The 18125-nt window shown below is 48.5% G+C and overlaps 1 long non-coding RNA gene across 1 annotated transcript in view; it reads left to right on the top strand.

Moving 5' to 3' along the window:
- The first annotated feature begins 290 nt into the window (after positions 1 to 290).
- Positions 291 to 18125, top strand: part of LOC141253016 (uncharacterized) — a 210479-nt gene continuing 192644 nt past the window's right edge. Inside the window, exon 1 of the long non-coding RNA XR_012314196.1 lies at positions 291 to 418. This is a non-coding gene — a long non-coding RNA (uncharacterized lncRNA). The remainder of the gene's footprint in view (positions 419 to 18125) is intronic.

Here is an 18125-nt window from a genome sequence, read left to right as displayed (position 1 = left end):
TATGTATATATATGTCAATGTAGAGGATATCATTTCTCAGCACATATATTGCAGTGTTGAGTGGTTACTTTAATATTAAGTCCAATTGATGAAACTTTAATATTTACTTTGTTAAAATAAACATGTAACCACTCTGTAATAATGATCTGAAGTTATGATGGATATAGGAACTGTGGGTCATGGACATGTTCTCTGTATATATACCTTATCTAACATTGATGTGTGCTGCCTGCATGCATCTGCGCAGTAAGAAGAGTGCCTCACTGCTGGAGACAGGACGCTGTGGAATCAGCTTCCCTGGTTACGATCAGGGTCAGTGTGAGGTTACTTCCTGTATGGAATGGGCATGCCTGAGCGTCTGTCATGACACCTATTGAAAAGACTCTCCTGTGCACACCACATGTCTGTGCAATCACAGGTAACGAATTGTTCTAATTATATGGGCTTATATATACTGCTGCATTCAGTGGCTCACATATAACCTCCCTGATAAAGCTGTGCTACACAGCGATACGCGTGGGGCTTGTCAATCGATCCACACATGATCCATAAGTGGTGATATGGCTATGTATATGCAATGATTGGTTTTACCAATCAACCTTCATCTGGTTATTGGGCAGTGATATAATTACTTATATGCATTTGATTTGACTGTGGTACTGTTTATTTGGACTATGCTTAAGGGACACAGATTCATGCAATTGCTATATGCAAGGTTTGTCCACGGTTTGGGCTGATATATAATGAGGGCTTACAGTGTATATTGAGTAATATTGGAGTACTGTGATATGTGATTATTATATGAATTTAAATTATTTATTATATCTATATTCTGTATACTGCCAATCATGCATTGTGGTATTTGGGTGTTGTTAATCATGTGTGTTGTGTTTTAGTGTCTTTAAAAGTGTATAATAAAGCTTGTATATTTTTTTTACTTAATATGTATTGAGGTGTGCGCATTTCTTCATGTGTACCTTACTGTTTCTCTTGGTTTTGGTTTAAATGTTTGGGTACATCATGACGCACCCTAAATTTGTGATAGAGGCTGTGCATCCTTTTCTTTAGTTTTTGATTGTAGTCATGCCTTGACCTAAACACTCCACAATTTGTTGCTTCTCAGCAGCCGACACACCCTTTTTCTTTCCCATTTTGGCAGAAAATGTAGGCTGCTTAATAATGTGAGACAGCCTTCTTAAGTAGTCTTGACTTTCATTGGACACACCTGCCAAACTAATTAGCACAGGTGTCTGCAATTGCTTACAGTGATATAAAGAGCCCTGACACACATCAACGAGTTTAACTGACAAACAAATTCTTCCCTTATCATGCCTAAACACTTTTTGCATAATAATTTGGAACAGTGTACATGTGCTTTTCCACAAAACACCAGTGGTTCACGTAGTGAATCTTACAGTTCTAACTTGCCAACCGTGGTCTGTATGGAGTTGTTCAATAAAGGGCCCAAAATTAAGATAACATAGACGGGAGAGGTCTCTATGAATAGGAATTCCTAAGTATCTGATACCCTGTGAGGGCCAGGCAAAGGGAAAGTTGGACTGGATGGAATCCTATATGGATTTGGGGAGGGAGACATCGAGGGCCTCAGACTTCGCTGCATTTATTTTAAAATTTGACCATGTAACAAAGTGATCTATTTCAGCCATAACAGCAGGGATGGATATATGTGATTGAGTGATATATACTAGGACATCATCAGCAAATGCAGAGCACTTGTACTCGGTGCCTCCCACCTCAATCCACCTAATATTGGGGTTATGGCGAATTGATGAGAGCAGGTGCTCCGTCACTAGGATGTATAAGAGAGGGGACAGAGGACATCCCTGCCTTGTCCCATTGGTGATTATGAAAGGTGATGAAAATGTTCTGACGCGCCCCCTGGGCCTTGAGACACCCGGAGCCGGACCCTTTTTGGTGGATGCTGGTGGTTTTAGTCTCCGTGGCGGCGACCCGGTTCCGTGGCTCAGGGCGGTCAAACCAGTGGAGGAACTATTTATGTGGTTTTGATGTTTAAATGTCCGACTACGCCACCCATGGATTGCGGTCAGAGTGAACCGCCACTGCAGGGCAGACCGCTGAGGCTGGTGTTGTGGGTGCAGCAGAGCGTAGCATAACTCCCCACGGTAGGAGTATAGCCTCAGGGCAGTGTATGCGGAGGATAGGGGTGATGGTGCAGTGCAGCAGCAGTAACGACACGGAGTCAGTGATGCAGTCCAGGGCCTTTACTCACAGTTCTTATTATCCAGACAACTTCTGCAGGTAACGGCTGCCCACGTCGTACTGTGCTCACCAGGTGAGGGGCTCAGACAACTCCCAGATAAATTTGGAGCGCTTCACAGGACCCCCTTTGTGTGTCCTTTGTCTGGCCTTTCTTACCAACCCTTCTGTCCGGCTGCCTCGGGCCTCCTCTTGGTAAACTTGGCGCCAGTTTCCCTGACCCTATGTGGTGCCTTCCTAGCGGGTGTAGCGAGGGGCTGCGCCACATAAAATGTCACAGCCTCCGGTTTCTAGCTGAGGGTCGTTTCCCGCCTCCACTAGTTTCGGGGACCAGTCTCCCCCTTTGGCCTGACCCCTCCACGCAGGTGGATTCAGGCGTGCGGTGGCGACAACTCCCAGCTAACTTTGGAGCGCTTCACAGGACCCCCTTTGTGTGTCCTTTGTCTGGCCTTTCTTACCAACCCTTCTGTCCGGCTGCCTCGGGCCTCCTCTTGGTAAACTTGGCGCCAGTTTCCCTGACCCTATGTGGTGCCTTCCTAGCGGGTGTAGCGAGGGGCTGCGACACATAAAATGTCACAGCCTCCGGTTTCTAGCTGAGGGTCGTTTCCCGCCTCCACTAGTTTCGGGGACCGGTCTCCCCCTTTGGCCTGACCCCTCCACGCAGGTGGATTCAGGCGTGCGGTGGCGACTCGCCCATCCGCACCCCTGGGATCCCTTCGTTCCTCGTTCCTGGAGCCTTCTCTGCTCCTCTTCCATCCTTCTCCCTCTTCCAGGCCTGGGCCTCTGTTACTAGGCCCGCCTCCGGAGCAGAGCTCATGCAGAGCCCCTGCTCCCTGTCACTTCTGCTCAGACTTCTCTGCACTGAACTAAGATGGTGCCCACCTTTTATACTCCCTTCTCAATGCACCCAGGAACTGCTTCCTCCCTGCTCCTGCACTACAGGGTTCCCCTTCCTCAGTGTTCCCTCCCCCCACTCCAGCCAGGGAAAAGGACTGTCGTGCCCATCTCAGGGGCATATTGGTCGCCCTGCCCCACGGCAATGTGGTGTAATGCATGCAGGTGTCGGGTCCTGATCCACACTCCATCCTTACCTGAGAGTGAGATATCACACCTCTGGGTGAGGTGCAATACGTCTGTAGCAACCGAGCCCTCAGGGTGCTACAGTTCCATTTATCTTCAGCCTAGGTGACGTATTGCGATACAGGGCCGTGATTTTGGCTATAAAAGGGTCCCCTAGACCCCTACCCCAAGCTTGTAAGAGAATAATATATGGCGTGCCAGGAGACTCTATGGAATGCTTTCTCAGCATCCAATGAGAGTATCTAATTACAAATTTTTAACTGCATCTATCCCAGGAAATACTTTGTGCCTAGTAGCAGTGTCTGCTAGTCAGCGGATTATCCCGGCTGTTAAGCAAGCTACACCACCTGTAGTTTGGACACTTAATTTTTTCAAAGGAAATGCTTCGGGACCACGGGATACTCAGTGAAGAGCATCAGGAGGCACCCCAAGGCATAGGGGCTGGGATTGGCGGTAGGACGCCTTGCTGTGGACAGCTGAGCTCGATCCGTATAAAAGCTTTTCAACTGCAGCAGCTTTAGTGGACGCTACTGGAGCTGGAATTACGCGGCTGCTGGCATGAGACTTGCCCTCCAATAGATCCTTGTAAAAGGATTTAAAGTGTATTCATTCAAATTAGAGAGACAATTTAAATTAAAAAGCTTAGAGCTGCCTCCACCACAGGGGGGCTCGCTCGACCCACCAGCGGACAGGCACCAGTATTGGGAGAGGGGGGCTGGTCGTCAGGGTCCACCGCGGCTCTGGCACAAACCCAGTGACACGGAGGTGGCACGGGCAGGAACGAACTGGCCGTGTCGGCTTCTCACTTTTTGGATTTTAGAAGGGCATTACATGCCTATATCTGTGTCTCCCCCTCCTTTTACTCCTCCACCTCTTTTCTTTCCGTTAGTTATGTCTTCTGAGCAGATTGTCAGCTTTTGGACACCTTTGAAGGTGTTTTCTATGTGTTTCTATGTGTTTTTATTTGCCTGCCATTGTTTTTAACGGTGTTCGAAGGTGTTCGACGAACAGTTCGACGAACAGTTCGGCGAACACACGGGTGTTCGACGAACCGAACCGAACTCGAACACTACGGGGGTGGCTCAACACTACTGGTGGTTGGGGGCAGCCCGTTCCTGGATGCTGTACCTTAAGATGTACATACAGCATTTCAGTCACTTGTTAGAAACTGAACCATTGTCTTGGGACGCATAGCGTTCTAGTCAATGTTTCATTGTGTTTAGTTGCTCAAAAAAAATCAATGATACTTTCCATTATTAAATTTTAATCACAGTCTGTAAGTTTTCAGCTATAAAACTAGAGAATGAGGACTCTGCATTGTTAAGCCTTTAGTTGCTTATGATGCTTTTCCAAGATAAAGGGTACTAATTGGATCAATACCAGATTGATACTATTGTGCCTGTGGTTGAATAAGTGTAATATATATTGAAGATTTTTTCTAAATGCTGCAAGTTACTGTAATAAATGCAGAGTAATATATAAGACATGAAAAATAAACTAGTTTGGGTTTTATAATTATTAAATAACATTAAGGAACATATATTTTCTGAAAATACAATATATTTTTTCATGTGTAACTTTTTTTGGCCATCCTTTAATATCCATGGTTGGCACCACTGTCATTTAAATAACCCTTGTAGATAATTTAGGTCAATGTTACTTCAATCTTATGCTTATATGAATGTATGCAAGTATCTACAGTTGAATTCATAAATTTACATAAACCTAAGTTTTGCACAATTTCTGACGTATTGCTAGTGCACATTCTCACTCTTAGGTCAGTAAGGATTACTACTATATTTGAAGAATATGAAATGTCAAAATAATGCTAAAGATAATGATTTCCTATTTTATTTCTTTCATCAGACTCATTCATCAGTCTGCAATTTACATCCATGTGGTTAGTATTTGGCTGCATTGCCATCAAATTGTCTAACTTGGGTCAAACATTCTGAGTGGTCTTTTACAAACGTCTTACAATAAACTGCTGTAATTGTGGCAGATTCCTCCTGATAGAACTGTAACTAAGTAAAGTTTGTAGGCCTCCTTGCTTGCACACATTTTTTCAGTTCAGCCCATACATTTCTTATGAGATTGAGGTCCAGGCTTTATGATGGCTATGCCATTAAATTTGCTTTGTCGTCCTCAAGCCAATTTGCCCAAACCAATTTGCCCCAACTTTCAAAGTATGCTTAGGGTCATTGTTCATTTGGAAGATCCATTTGCACCATAGTTTTAACTTTCTGGCTGATGTATTGATGTATTTCTTCAATAGCTAAACATAATTTTTCAAGCTCTAAATGCCATCTATGTTGTAAAGTGCACCAATCACTACTGCAGTCAAGGCATTCCACAATAAATTCCCATCTCCCCTACAATTAACATCAGATATAATATTCTTTGGTTTTGAAACCCAACCTTTTCATCGTTGTTGAAAAATAATGGGTTCTTCCCTTCTGGGCGGCCTTCCAGGTCATGTCGATGTAGGACACATTTTACTGTTGATATGTAGGCTCAATATCTGCCAAGTTCCAGACTTCCTCTTGAAAAAGCCCTTTTCTGTTCCAGCATGACTATGCACCAGTGCACAAAGCAATGTACATAAAGACGTGGTTGGAGTGGTGTGGTGAGTCTGGTGTGGGAGCACTTGACTGGCCTGCACTGACCCCTGAACTCAGCCACAGCAAATACCAAAGAAAAGGGGAAATTGTTATAGCTACAAATGGAAAAACAACTCCATATGACTGACAATGGATTTAAGGATGGTGTAAAATATTCTATAGATGTTATGATAGGCTACAAGCACTAAAGAAAGACAGGAGATCTGTCCCTACAATAGAACTAAGCTAGATCCCTACGATGTAACGGGGAACCTGATCCTGCAATCAGACCCGCTAAAGTCCTCAGCTAGTCTGAACGAAGACCTATAGATGTGAGGGAGGGATCCCTACAAGAACAAGGGACTGGGAGAAAGATGAACACCTCGTAGCAGAAATTGTAGCAGTAAAAAGACAAACACACAACATAGAACATAAAGGTCAAAAAGACCTAGCTAAACAGGCTGAGAAAGGTTACAAAGCACCTGGCTAGCTTAAGAGTAGAAATTACAATGAAGTCCAACATGGCCAGAAGGGCGGAGCAGGATTAAATAGGCAAAAAGGTCATGTGACCAGCAAAATAGAAAAAACCTAGCAGGAGAGTTCTAACGATAGATGTAATGTGTAAGGATTCTAATAGTGATGAGTGAGCATGCTCGCTACTGCTCGGTGCTTGCCCAAGCATCTCACTGCTTAAAATGCTTGGCACGCACCGAGTATTTCCGGGGTTGCTCGGCAGGAGCTCAAGTCTCCTCCCTGCATGTTTGGCACTCTTTAGAGCACCAATCAACATCCAGGGATTGTCTGCCACACACTGTAATGCCACAGCCATGTTGGTTGTGACATTACAGTGATTAGCTGGCCACATAGCATCATCAGGTCTATATCAGACCTGGAACTGCCATGCTCATCACAGTCACTCTGTAATCAGACAGTGTGGGGAGAGCTGCTTCTGAGCTAGGCAGATATTTGCTTGTTTCTAGTTAGTGTAGGTATACCAGACTATAAAGACACATATCCATCTCAACTAGCAGTCCTTTTGAGGACTAATCCAGCTGCAGAGATATCAGTGCTAGGCAGGGTATATGTTACGCTCGCGCCTGGACTGACTGGCGTGAGCGTAATTAGTGATCCCACTGTACCATGAACCGAGGAGTGCCTGGAGGGGCGTAACTAAGTATCAACCCGATCCGACCAAGGTCGCACAGCGGCTCATTCGACCCCGTGAACCAAGGAGGAACCGAGCACAGGGACCAGGTGCTACTCCAGGTCAGACCCCGGTCACAGCTGTTGACCCACACCGGGGAATGCAGGAACAGGCAGGTTAGACTGGCATACAGGCAGGTGGGTATTGGCAAGCACGGCTGGTATGCAGACAGGTGGATACAGGTAAGCACGGCTGGTATGCAGACTGGTGGGTACTGGCAAGCATGGCTGGTATGCAGACAAGTGGGTACTGGCAAGCACCGCTGGTATGCAGACGGGTGGGCACTGGCAAGCAGGGCTGGTATGCAGACAGGTGGGTACTGTCAAGCACGGCTGGAGTGCAGACAGAGAGGTACTGGCAAGCACGGCTGGAGTGCAGACAGGGAGGTACTAGCAGGTTGGAGAGCAGGCTGGATAGGGTCCAGTACAGACTTGGAGACAGGAACAGAGTCGCAGATGTGGTAGACAAGCAGAGCAAAGCAAAACCGCCAGAGCAAAGGACAAGGCTGAGCAGAGAGTAACCGCCGGTGCGGTGAGCAAGGCAGAGCAGAGCGAAACCGCAGGTGCGTTGGACAAGGCAGAGCAGAGCGAAACCGCCGGTGCGGTGGACACGGCAGAGCAGAGCGAAACCGCTGGAGCGGTGGACAAGGCAGAGCAGAGAGGAACCATCGGAGCGGTGGACAAGGCAGAGCAGAGAGGAACCGCTGGAGCGGTGAGCAAGCAGAGCAGAGCGAAACTGCAGCAGCGGTGGACAAGGCAGAGCAGAGTGAATCAGCCGGTGCGGTAAGCAAGCAGAGCAGAGTGAAACCGCAGGTGCATTGGACAAGGCAGAGCAGAGCGAAACCGCCGGTGCGGTGGACAAGGCAGAGCAGAGCGAAACCGCCGGAGCAGTGGACAAGGCAGAGCAGAGAGAAACCGCTGGAGCGGTGAGCAAGCAGAGCAGAGCGAAACTGCAGCAGCGGTGGACAAGGCAGAGAAGAGCGAATCAGCCGGTGCGGTAAGCAAGCAGAGCAGAGTGAAACCGCAGGTGCATTGGACAAGGCAGAGCAGAGCGAAACCGCCGGTGCGGTGGACAAGGCAGAGCAGAGCGAAACCGCCGGAGCGGTGGACAAGGCAGAGCAGAGAGGAACCGCCGGAGCGGTGAGCAAGCAGAGCAGAGCGAAACCGCAGCAGCGGTGGACAAGGCAGAGCAGAGTGAATCAGCCGGTGGGGTAAGCAAGCAGAGCAGAGTGAAACCGCAGGTGCGGTGGACAAGGCAGAGCAGAGCGAAACCGCCGGAGCGGTGGACAAGGCAGAGCAGAGCGAAACTGCCGGAGCGGTGGACAAGGCAGAGCAGAGCGAAACTGCCGGAGCGGTGGACAAGGCATAGCAGAGCGAATCAGCCGGTGCGGTAAGCAAGCATAGCAGAGTGAAACAGCAGGTGCGGTGGACAAGGCAGAGCAGAAAGGAACTGCCGGAGCGGTGGGCAAGGCAGAGCAGAGCGAAACTTCCGGAGCGGTGGACAAGGCATAGCAGAGCGAATCAGCCGGTGCGGTAAGCAAGCATAGCAGAGTGAAACCGCAGGTGCGGTGGACAAGGCAGATCAGAAAGGAACTGCCGGAGCGGTGGGCAAGGGAGAGCAGAGAGGAACCGCCGGAGCAGTGGGCAAGTCAGAGCAGAGGGAAACCGTGAGCAAGCAGAGCCGAACAGGGCTGAAGGAGAAGGCAGAGAGGATAGGGCTCTGTTGACATGGAACAGACTGGAAAATACAGGAAGATGGCTAGAACACAGGAAGAAGATATGAAGGAAGGGAAAAGGGACAAGCAGAACCAGATACACACAAGGTACTTACTATGAAGAAGCGAGTGGACACAAAACTCACAAACAGAAGTACAGAGACAACGAGTTGGAGTTAGGTGCAGGTTCAGATACTGCAGGAAAAGGGAAGGTACGGACATAGAGACAAACAGGTAACAGGCTAGGATACAGTTCAGACAGGAACTGCTACTGCAATGAGATACAAGAACGAGCCTGGGTATACAGCCCCCAGAGTGGCGGAAACAGACTAGAAGTCAGAGATAACAGGCCTGGGTATGCAGCCCCCAGGGTGGCAGAAACAGACAAGAAGTCAGAGATAACAGGCCTGGGTATGCAGCCCCCAGGGTGGCAGAAACAGAAAAGATACAGGACAAGACCTGGCAACTCAGAGGCAAGGAGCACACTGATAGTTAGTGTTGCTCAGGCACCTCCTTCTGGATGGAGGTGGTTTAAATATCCAGTGACTCACAGCAATAGGCTGGGGATGCATTAGGAGTGCGCCCACAGCAGCTATAAGAATCCGGAAGTAACCGGGCCGCCACCCTAAGCAAGCAGACAAGAGACATGCACACAGCATGAACTGGAGCAAGGTTTGCAGGCTGGACTGACAGGTAAGATTGCGGTCTTGTATAGTGGGAGGTGGTGCACTATGCATGCACGCCGCCAGGGATGTAACAGTATATAGCAGACTGCAGTGCATATAGCAACGTGGTCCATTCCAGTTCTGTCTGCTGCTTTTACAGATATTTGTTGATATAGCCCCAGGTATCAGGGGCCAGGAATAGTTTTTTTATTTTAATCCTGATTATTTGCTTAAAAGGCAATCCAGAGAACACAGTTTTTCTGCACCATTTGCTTGTTGGCGCTGCAGAATACAGCCAGGTCCTTTCCATATTACAGCTCTAAAAATTAAGCAATTTAAAACTGGTTTGTCCATCACATGGATAACATATAATTGCACTAAAAATATTGCCATTTCTGGCCTCCATTGAAATTTTGTTTGTGTGTCAGTGAAGCTATTGACACCAGTTTGCTATTAAAAATAGTTACCTACAGGACAGCTACTTAAAACTGGTTTGCCAGTCACACAGATCACATATAATTGCGCTGAAAATATTGCCCTTTCTGGCCTCCATTGAAATTTAGTTTCAGTGTGTCAGTGAAGCTATTGACACCAGTTTGCTGTTAAAAATAGTTACCAAAAGGCCAGCTATTTAAAACTGTGGTTTGTTCATCACACAGATCGCATATAAGTTAGCTCCAAATTCAGCCAATTGCAGTGAGCGTGGAAGATACTGTCCTCCATTTAAAATGGGCAAGGCACGTGGCAAGGGACGGTGAACTGAACGTGTTAGTGATGGTGCATGCAGAGGCCAAGGCCGAGGCCAAGCTTAAATTGTGCCACAACAAACACCCACAACATCTCGCTCCACCTTCCTGTCCCAATTAAAAGTAGACCACAGAACACCGCTATTGAACACAGAGCAGAGTGAAAAGGTTATTGGTTGAACAGCAGATAATGCTTCCAGTCACTTAGCCACCAGCACCACCCTGTCTTCCACACGATCAAGTCTCAGTAGCCGTGAGTCTGGACTGCATATTCCTCAACCTGATCCTCCTTCCTCCCATCATGTCAAGTGCCAGGAGACAACTGATCCCACACTTGGACACGCCGAAGAGCTATTCACTTTTCCATTTATAGATTCGAGCCTCTCGCCTGGTCCACTTGAAGCGGGGCAAGAGGAGATCGCATGTAGCGATGCCCAAATATTTGAGAAGCCACGGTCATACGAAGTCGATGGTGGTAAAGTGTCACAAGAGATGGACAATGATGAGACACAATTGCCAGAAAGTCAGGAGGAGGACCAGGGTGCGGAAGTGGAAAACGAGGTGGTGAATGATATAGTAACTGACCCAACCTGGCAGGAGGACAAGCAGAGCAAGGAGAGCAGCACACAGGGGGAGTGAGGCAGAGCACCCCAACAGGCAGGAAGAAGCAGTGTGGTGGCCGCAGACAGAAGGCAGGCATCCATTCCCCTTAACACCAACACGATGGAAGTTGCCCGTACAACTGTTAGGTCTTCCCGAGTCTCGTTGTTTTTTAAAGACTCTGCCGATAACCCCAAAAAGGCCATTTGCACCACCTGCCAGGCCAGCATCAGCAGGGGTAGCAAAAATACCAGCCTGACCACCACCACCATGATCAGGCACATGGCAGCAAAGCACCCGACTTTGTGGGCTTAACACGAGGGTCCAGGAACAGTGTCTGCGGGTGACACCACTGCTTCTTTAGCTGTTGTGCGTGTAAGCCAATCCCCTGTTCATAGTGCGAAGACGCCTCCTGCCCTGCACCGGATGTTGCACACTCTCAACTAGAAACATCAGCAAGCACGTCCTTGTTCCAGTGCAGCGTTCAGTTGTCCATATTCCAGTCTTTGGAACGCAAAGCACAAATACGCAGCCAACGCCCCACTGGCCACACTGGCCACAGTACTAAATTCCCACATTTCACGACTGCTTGCGCTTGAAATGTTGCCTTTTAGGCTCGTGGAGATGGAAGCTTTCCGCTACCTGAGGGTGGCAGCCGTCCCTCGGAACTCGGTCCCCAGCTGCCACTATTTCTCCCGGTGTGTCGTTCCCGCATTACACAAGCACATGTCCCAAAACATTAGTCGTGCCCTCAGCAATGCAGTTACAGGGAAAGTCCACCTAACCACGAACACATGGACAAGTGCTTGTGGGCAGGGATGGTACATCTCGCTGATGTCACACTGGGTTAACATAGTGGAAGCCGGGACCCAGTCAGACCTTGGGATGGAACACATCCTCCCGACGCCAAGGATTGCGAGCCCTAGGTCAATCAGGATTGCCCCCACAGTCTACAGCTCCTGCACCTCCTCCTCTTCAGCCTCCATCTCCGAAATGACCACATCAGTCACAAGCTGGAAGCACGGCAACACTGCCACGGCCAAGCGGCAACAGTCTATGCTGAAGCTAACATGCTTAGGTGACAAACCGCACAATGCTGAAGAGTTGTGGACAGTTCTGAAAGAGCAGGCAGATCTGTGGCTGACACCGCTGAACCTACAGCCAGGCATGGTCATGTATGACAATGGCCGGAACCTGTTAGCGGCTCTGAGGCGAGGAGAGCTCACACATGTACCACGCCTGGCCGATGTGCTTAACCTCATGGTTCAGTGGTTTCTCAAAACCTACCTGGAGCTGCTGGATCTACTTGCCAAAGTACGCCGCCTGTGTGCCCATTTTAGAAAGTCATCTACAGCTTCCGCCGCCCTTACCGTGCTTTAGCAGCGTATGCAGCTTCCCGCTCACCGACTGATGTGTGATGTCCCCACGCATTGGACCTCTACACTGCAGATGTTGGGAAGGATTTGTAAGCAGAAGAGGGCTTCCTATGGATGCGCCATTTCTGGGGCGGCTGACGGCTGGTGTTTCTAGCCTGGGAGGGGGCCAATATTCATGGCACCCTTCCTGGGCTATTAATATCAGCCCCCAGCTGTCTGCCTAGCCTTTGCTAGCTATTAAAATAGGGGGGACACCACGTCATTTTTTGGGGCTCCCCAATTTTAATAGCTAGTAAAGGCTAGGTATTCAGCTGGGGGCTGATATTAGTAGCCTGGGAAGCTCCGTGGGTATTACCCCTTCCCAGGCTTCAAACATCTGCCCCAGCTGTCTGCTTAACCTCCGCTAGAGACTAAAATTACGGGGAACCCCACGCCAATTTTTTTTTAAATAAATCCTTTATTTTAACACTAAATGACAAGTACAGTAATCAACACTATCACTGTACTTCTTATATATGTGACTGACATGTTTCTATCTATCTAATCTATGTGTGATACTCTATTCTTTCGGTTCTAAATTGTCGGGTACCGGTATATGCCGCTGCTGAATTGCCCGCTTTTCATGTTTCACTGTGAGCACTGTTCCCATCAATTTGGGCAACCACTGTAATGCCACAACCACCATGGCTGTGGCATTACAGTGAGTGGCAGACAATCCCTGCTTGATTGGTGCTCTAAATAGCGCCAGACATGCAGGACATGCTTTTGGTGCATGAACAGTTATCGAACATAACCTCGAACAGACAAATTTTTTGCAAATCGTTCGCGTTCGTCAAACAACTCGAACACCGCCCAAAACACCTCGAATTTGAGATTGGTGAACAGTTCTAGTCGAACACCGCTCATCTCTATTAGTAATGTCAAAGTGACCTCACCATAGGAGCAAATAGTAACCAACAGTCCATAATGTAACACCATGCCTGACTGACGGTGTTACTGTTAGAAATAACATCATTATGCTGTGACTGAGGCAAGTGATGAACCATACTTTTTAGAATACCTTTTTCTTCCAACCCATGAATAAGCTTGCTGGAGACAAAGGAACCCAATTGTGACCTGTGTTTTGAAGTACTGATGTCAGTAGTGGTGGTCATGCTTCTGCTGCTACTAACGGATCTCTCATTCTTTGCTGTGTCATGGTTTTTATTTTTCTCTTACACTTCCACATCCATTGCGATTGCTCCTTTTATTTTACCATATATTTTGCTCAACACTATAATAAAATTTTGACATTTTGTTTTAACTCCAATTATTCAATCAATGCCTCAAAGGACATAATAAGAAATGATAGCTAGCTAGATACATGTACAAAAGTCAAAACGTGGCAACAGGCAACAGGTGTAGGTGTGGCATGTATGGTTGTCAAATTGGTTTAGAAAAACATACATGCTCAGTTAAAAGTCTGAATTTTTTTAAAAAAATTTCTTCAAAAAAGTTCAACCCCCTTATCAAAAATTACAAAGTAAGAAATTCTCGGTGCGAACCAAAAGCTATCACCTGCAGCAGAACGCTGTATTAGTGTGGCATGTATGGATATAAAATGTAACAAGTAAAATAGGTATGCAAAATAAAAAAATGGGCACATTTTGTAAAGCAGACAATCACAATTAAATTTGTGGATTTGTGTCTCATTTTTTCCCCTTCACAAAAAGGATTGCACAAGAAATGCAAAAATTCTGTGCAGTCGCTTGTGACAAGCAAGCACACCATCTGCAATTGATTTAAAAAAATTTCTATGAAAACTACTGTGTTGTCTTGCTTGTGCTTTCTAGTGCATTAGGAATGAAGGAAAATTGTGTAATTGTAATTTAAAAGCAGCAAGACTGATGCCAGCTAAGCCCCCGTCTCACATAGCGAGATCGCTAGCGATATCGCTGCTGTGTCACGGTTTTGGTGATGCAACAGCGACCTCACCAGCGATGTCGCTATGTGTGACACTTTGCAGCGATCAGGCCCCTGCTGTGAGGTCGCTGATCGCTGCAAAGTGTCCTGGACCATTTTTTGGTCGTTGCCCTCCCTCTGGTCAGCACACATCGCTGTGTGTGACCAGCGGGAGCAGCGATCAGGCTGGTAACCATGATAAACATCGGGTTATTAGGGTCACACGCGCACCTAGTAACCCGTTGTTTATCATGGTTACGAGCCTGCTAAAGTGAGCGGTAACCTCCCGCTCACCGTAGCAGAGTGGTAACCATGATAAACAACGGGTTACTAGGTGCGCGTGTGCCCCTAGTAACCCCATGTTTATCATGGTTACCAGCCTGCTCCTGCTTCAGCAGGCTGGTAACCAGGAGCAGGACATCGTGGAAAGATTCTTTCCACGATGTCGCTGCTCCCTTGATCGTTGGTGAGCCTGCCTGTTTGACAGCTCACCAGCGACCACATAGAGACGCAGCAAAGATCCCTGACAGGTCATATCGTTGTCGGGATCTTTGCAGCGTCGCTAAGTGTGACGGGGCCTTTACACCACATCATTGATTAATCATACTGACATTGAAGCTGGCACCTCCCCTATCTCTCTTTCCCTTTTTCAATTGAATTTCTCTATAATTCATAGACTACTAGTCTTAGCTTTTTACTGCTGCAATTATTCAACATATTACAGTCTGGAATATTTGTCCAATATTTTAGAGTGGTCTCTTCCTGTCCCTACTGCTGAACTAAAACTCTGACAAACTATCACTGTCATAAAAAAAACACCCTGAAATGGTTGCTGCATTCCATGTTAAGGTTTATACAGTAATTATACAGTAATTGCTAATCCCTTCTGATTGGCATCATGACACAAGCAATGTGATAGCTGCAAGGCATTATAAGGATGCCTGCATGGTCACACCTGAGTTCATCTTAACTTTTTGTGACTAATGCAATCTTCTACACTGGGTAAAATTATGTGTGTTTTTTCTTGGTGATGCATGTGAATCAAATCGCAAATTATCATGAAATTTGACTTGAATCTGATTCACATCAAATTGATTCAATCATCTCTAGGAATTTGTCAACTTAACTAAGTTAAGCAACAGTCTTCTGTTACATTATTAAATAAAGGTTATGCAATCCAACTTATGAAACTTCTTTAAATGTTTCTTTAAGTGAAGTGGCCAAAAGCAAAGTGATCATCACATGTAAGGCATATAATTGCAATCCAATAAAAAAATCTATTGATTCAAGGAGAGGAGAGGTTCTTAAATCTAAAATTGACATTGGTAGAGTGAAACTGTGAGTTTGGTACTTCAATCTACTTGAATTTTACATATACCCGTATTGTCCAGAATATGGATTTTTTGTAAGTCACCCCATGAAAAGTCAGCAAAATGGTAGCTGTAGCGCCGGCGTCCCTGCCCTCTGCTAGGCAGGAACGCTGTTCCCCTCACCTCTCTGCTCCGTGCCCGGCGTCCTCCTCCCGCTCTGCTGGCAGCGCGCGCTCCTTCCCGGCCACTGTGCTTAGGGCGCGCGCGCGCGCTCTCCCTCCCTCTTAAAGGGGCCGCGCGCGCCGTCCTAAGGAGTCCCCGGCCAATGGCCGGAGGACTTCACCATATATAAGGCACCTCCTCCAAAATGGAGGTGCCCGAGCAATGTTGTTGCACTGTTCACTACTCTGCTTCAGCCCACAGGTCCCGTTGACAGTTACCTGCCAGATACCTGCCAGATTCCTGCCAGCTTGCTGTCTTATTCCTGCCTGTCCAGTGACTCCTGCCCGCTCACCTGGGAGCCCTCATCTGCTGCCTGTCTGCTAGCCTACCTGGAGGCTCTGCCGTCACGTGCTGTGACCACCCGCCTGTCCAGAGACTTCTGCCCGCTCACCTGGGAGCGCTCATCTGCCGCCTGTCTGTTGGTCTTCCTGGAGGCTCCGCCGTCACATGCTGTGACCACCCGTTCATCCAGAGACTCTCGCCTGCTCACCTGGGAGCTCACGTCTATCATCAGCCGCCACAGGTCGTACCAACCCTTTACCCAGAGACTGCCCCGGTCACTTGCCGTGACCATCTGCCCGTTCATCCAGAGACTGCCCCGATCACTTGCCGTGACCATCTGCCCGTTCGTTCAGAGACTGCCCCGGTCACTTGCCGTGACCATCTGCCCGTTCATTCAGAGACTGCCCCAGTCACTTGCCGTGACCATCTGCCCGTTCATCCAGAGACTGCCCCGGTCACTTGCCGTGACCTCCAGCCCGTTCACTCAGAGACTGTCCCGGTCACCTGCTGTGACTTCCTGCCCGTCTTCCCTGGTCGCCACCCGCTCCCTTACAAGGACCGCCCCCTTGTATAGTAGCTCAGAGGTTCCGCCTCCCAGACCCGTTACAGTTTGCTCGGGCCATGGAACCCGGTGGCACCCAAGCTCCCTCGCTCTCGGACCTGTGTCATGAACTGTCCCGTCAAAGGTCCCAACAGGAGTCCATCCTGGGTCACCTGCGGAATGTCAATACTCGCCTGGACACTCTGACTGCTCCACCAGCAACCTCCGCCAGTGCCATGTCTCGCAATCCGGCAGCTCCGCTGCCCACTAATACCATGGTATCCTACCCCGGACCCCGGCTTTCTGCACCTCCTCGCTTCGGAGGCGACTCCGCCCAGGCTCGGGGCTTCATAAATCAGTGCACCCTGCACTTTGAACTATTGTCCCACCAGTTTAACTCCGACCGAGCCAAAATTGCATTCATCATGTCCCATCTCACCGGGGAGGCCCTGGCCTGGCTAAATCCTCTATGGGAGAGAGGAGACCCCCTGGTGTCCAACTTGCCTGCTTTTCTCACGGCTTTCCGGAAAGTCTTCGACGAACCCGGACGGAAGACCTCATCCGCATCATCACTGCTACGCCTCCGTCAGGGAAGTCTCACCGTGGGCCAATATGCCATACGGTTCCGTACCCTTGCCTCGGAGCTGGCCTGGGATAACGACGCTCTGGTATCCGTCTTCTGGGAGGGTCTGTCCGGCCGTATTAAAGATGAACTTGCCGGTCGGACATCCCTACCACTCTCGATGACCAAATAACTCTTGCCACCCGGATTGACCTACGGTTCCAGGAGCGTGCCAAAGAGGTCACCCGTGAGAGGACGTTACCACGTCTAGCTCCTACTTTTCAGAAACCCATCACTCCCTCCGTCTCTACCCAGGTACACTCTCCTGAGCCTATGCAGGTCGACCAGACCAAGATGGTCAAAACCCGTCAGGACTTACGCCGTGCCGAGGGGAGCTGCTTCTACTGTGGCAGTAAGGAGCACCGGATCCGTACCTGCCCGGAGAGGTCGGTAAACGCCTGTGTCTAGGTTCGCTCAGAGAGGTCGACCTAGACAAGAATAAATCCTCTCCATCTCTGCTGTTGTCAGTCTCAATCGTCTGCGGGGAGAACCGTTATTTCGAACTAGCCCAACTTGACTCTGGAGCAGCCGGGAATCTTATTTCACAGTCCCTGGTAGAGAAATACCGCATCCCCACCAAACCTCTGGCTGTACCCTTGTCTGTTGCTGCCGTGGATGGGGGTCTCTTACCACGCCCCATCCAACTCATCACCGAATCCATTACTCTGCAGGTGGGAATGCTGCATTCTGAGAGTATCTCCTTTCATGATCTGCCTGGACTCTCCCACGCCCTCTTGCTAGGCCTACCTTGGCTCCAGAGACATGCACCCGTGCTTGACTGGCAGACCGGAGAAGTCCTTCGCTGGGGACAGGACTGCCATAAGACCTGTCTGGTTCCCGTCCATCCTGTCCGTCCTTCTCCTACCCCAGCTAATCTACCTGGACTTCCGATTCCTTATTGGTCTTATGCTGATGTCTTTAATAAAAAGGAAGCAGAGACACTACCCCCTCATAGACCATACGACTGCCCTATCGACCTGTTAC

This window comes from Phyllobates terribilis, unplaced genomic scaffold, assembly GCF_046119375.1.
Source record: "Phyllobates terribilis strain yellow unplaced genomic scaffold, ASM4611937v1 Scaffold_2__4_contigs__length_985480577, whole genome shotgun sequence".
NCBI classification, from domain to species: Eukaryota; Metazoa; Chordata; class Amphibia; order Anura; family Dendrobatidae; genus Phyllobates; species Phyllobates terribilis.
Note: the sequence above shows the minus strand (reverse complement) of the source record. Positions and strands in the feature narration are given on the sequence as shown.